Below are 3,537 nucleotides of genomic sequence, written 5' to 3' on the forward strand. Positions count from 1 at the left end.
ACTTCTAAAATATATAGTTTTTACTAAAATCCAAATACACCGTTGAGTAGGGATGACAATGGGTCGGGTTTAGGTACTCCCAAACCCATACCCGGTTATAAAAGTCCATCCCAAACCCGTCCCAAACCCGTCGAGTTTTAATCGGGTAATTACCCGTCGGGTTTCGGGTTTCCTATCGGGTTTTGACAAAATACCCGTCGGGTGTACCGGGCTAAAAACACGTCGGGTTTCTAACAGGGATTTGACAAAATATAACTAATTGATTACAAAGAAAGTTACCACAAAGGTAAAATATCTCAAATAATTGACGTAAACAAGTTTCGACAAATAATATATTTGGAATATAGTATACATATAATATAATAAGCTATATCAGGTACATCGGGTATATAATCGGGTAAATGGGTCTATGTTATCGGGTAATCGGGTATATTAGAAATCCCAAACCCGTGAAAAATTTGAAACCAATCCCAAACCCTAACGGGTTGGGTATTACCCGTCCCATTTATGTCGGGTTTTGAGTTTTCCCATCGGGTTCGGGTTTCATTGCCATCCCTGCCGTTGAGACGTGTTTTTCTTTATCTACGGACGGACATAAGATTTCTTGATTGATTCTTCGTTGCAATCGGATTTCTCAACACACCTATGATTGGATTTTGTCAATCAAAGTCTGTTATGAATACGAGCCTAGATTGTTAGGCTCTAATACCAGTTGCTAAATTGGGAGATACCAAGAACGGGTAAGTGATCACAATTCACAAATATATCGATTTTTTAATTATTATTTAAAAAAAATTACAATACTTGAAAACAAATAAACAGTAGTTTATATAGACCCAATTTTGTACTCCTAGGACTCAAAACACAAATTTGAAGTCCAAAAAACAAAGGATAAACATAACTTATACTCCAAGTAATTAACTTAACCTTTTAACTTTGTGTTCTCCTTCATAACCGCGCCTTAAGATCGTCCATACCACTCTTAATATCCTTCGAGTTCACCCATTACGAACACGGCATTGCTTGTAATTTCATGGATGCGATAAGATAATTTACAACACTTAAGAGCAGCAAAGCCAAACTATGCATCTAATCATACACCGCGCGATATTGGAATAGAGCCCGATAAATTCTCCTTGTTGGAGCCTGCACCGCCACCGTCTCCAAAGCAGTCAACTTAATACTCGCAGTCTCCAACTGAGCTTTCTTACAAGGTACATAAGCGAGAGATTTTTCATTTGGGCAGGAATGAGTTTTCGAGAAGAATTTAGCACAATCAGCCGACGATCTTTGGTTCGGAAGATCCAGAATGCAGTTCATCTCAACGTCAAGAACCCCATCATTGATCAGTTGTCGGCACTGGGGACCAACCTTGGTAAAGTAATTATAAGAAAGAATGAAACCGGTTAGATCTGGTAGGCTACACACTGCCTCAGGCACCATGCCATAGAACATATTATGCGCCAAGTTCAAAAGTTCCATTTTCTTTAAGCACTGAAACGAGTGTGGGATCGGACCGGTTAGGTTGTTGGATTCAACGTCGAACACAGTAGCTTTCTTTAAAAACCCGATCTGGTAAGGTAAAGAACCGGTTAGCTGGTTGTTTAAGAAAAGAACAAAGACTAGGGTATTGTTAGCTTGACCGATGCTCGGAGGAATTCCACCAATAAACTTCTTGTTGGCTAGGGTTAGGTTATGCGCGGGTGTGGAGCCGAGATTGTCCGGTAGTTTTTGGATGAAGTAGTTGTTGTTAATGAGCAGCATATCAAGATTGAGAAGGAACACTTATGGAGGAATTATGCCGGAAAAAGTGTTGAACCTTCAAGAATGAATTGATAATCAAAACACTCAGGCCGAACACATCTTAGAGCATGTTTGGGATTGAGTTTGAAAAATACTTATTGGCTTACTGGTTTTTTTAAAAAGCCAGGATTTGGAACTTTTAAAAAACTGCTTTTTAACCCTTTGAAAAAGCTAAATCAAAAAGATTTTGTGATTCCAAAACACCTTTTAAGTTATTGGCTTTTTGAAAACACCAATAAGCCCGTTTGCATTTTCCAAACTCAATCCCACCCATGCTCTTATTATCATAACAAAGAAACTAACGGGGTGTTTGGGATTTTGCTTATTTTAGCGTACCTATAACTAATTAACTTTTGGAAAGTTATTGGTAGTGTGACTTATTATGAGGAGATAAGTTAACAAGTTACAATATTATGACTTATTAACTTTTGAGAAAAAAGTTACGAGGCAAAATAAGGAATCCCAAACACCCTCTAATTCAAAACTTGATTAAAATTATACCTTATACAATAATTCTAATTATGGCTAGGTATTTATAGCGGTGACCTTACTTGGCCAACAAGTAATACCAAATATGGTAAAACTCTAACTGCAACCCTATAAACCTAGTAAAAGTGTAAAACATTAATGATTCCCGGTTGGACCTAATTACAATCACCAGCACATCAGTGGCGAAGCTTGGACATTTTATAGGAGGGTGAAAGTCACGACCAAAAGTCGGGAGGGGGGAGGGGCTCAATACGTATAAATGTTTCGGACGAAAATGCATAAATTTACACTAATAAAAAAGGGGGGGCAGGTCTCTACGATGATGCGTCCATAAAATAAGGAAATTACCAACAAACCTGAGGTCAAGGAATGATAAGTTTTTGGCATGGAGGACTTGGCTAGGGAAGTTGCCGGTGAACTTGTTGTTACTAAGGTCGAGCTCGCTTAAGGACGTAAGCTTGCTGATATCTGTCGGGATGGAACCAGTGAAGCCGTTGGAGTTTGCATGGAAGGAAACGATGTCTGGCAAGCCGGTGAGGAAGTCGGTGATGGTTAGGTTGGGGCCAGCCAAATTAAAGTTGTTGAAATTAACGCCAGACAGGGCTATTTGATTGAAACCAGGTACGATGTCACAAATGAAGCCTACATAATCTACGCATATATTTCTGCCAACCCAGGTTTGGGTAACACTTTTGGGATCATACAACACATTTTTTTTAAAGGCTTGGATAACCGGGTGGACTAGTTTCAACCGCGGGCTCTCAAAACTAGTTGTTGCACGTTTTGGTGATGGGTTTGCTTTTGGATTTGGTTTCGGTGGTGGCGGGTATGGAGCGGGCCTATCTTGATTTTTCGGCCGGGTTGTCTGAGGAACTTGTTCCCGTTGACAAAGAAGAAATGAGTGATGCAAATGAAGAGTAAAAATGTATGGCTGCCACCCATGATCTCACTGTGGAAGATAGTGAGTGAACCGAAGAAAGAAATCAAAATAGCCCTTTTTTAAAAAAAAAATTCACCAAATGACCCATAAAATTCGTTGCCGAGACATATGTGGTTTGAAATTCTTCGGATAAGACAAAATTTCAAAAATGTTGCCCCCATATTTTAAGTTGAAATTGTACGTTTGAAAATAGTTAGAGAAGATTAAGTTGCGTTGAAAATGGATGGAGGAGACGAAGTTGAGTTGAAAATGGTCAGAGAAGACGAGGTTGAGTTGAAATTTGCCGGAAGAGACGAATTTGGTTT

The 3,537-nt window shown here is 39.2% G+C and overlaps 1 pseudogene; it reads right to left on the reverse strand.

The window, feature by feature from the left end:
* Positions 1–1,089: 1,089 nt before the first annotated feature.
* On the reverse strand, positions 1,090–3,234 carry LOC143580286 (uncharacterized protein At4g06744 pseudogene; annotated as a pseudogene).
* Positions 3,235–3,537: the final 303 nt, after the last annotated feature.

Source organism: Bidens hawaiensis, unplaced genomic scaffold (genome assembly GCF_021521415.1).
Source record: "Bidens hawaiensis isolate Kalapana, Puna unplaced genomic scaffold, B.hawaiensis_p1.1 tig00030301_1, whole genome shotgun sequence".
NCBI lineage: Eukaryota > Viridiplantae > Streptophyta > Magnoliopsida > Asterales > Asteraceae > Bidens > Bidens hawaiensis.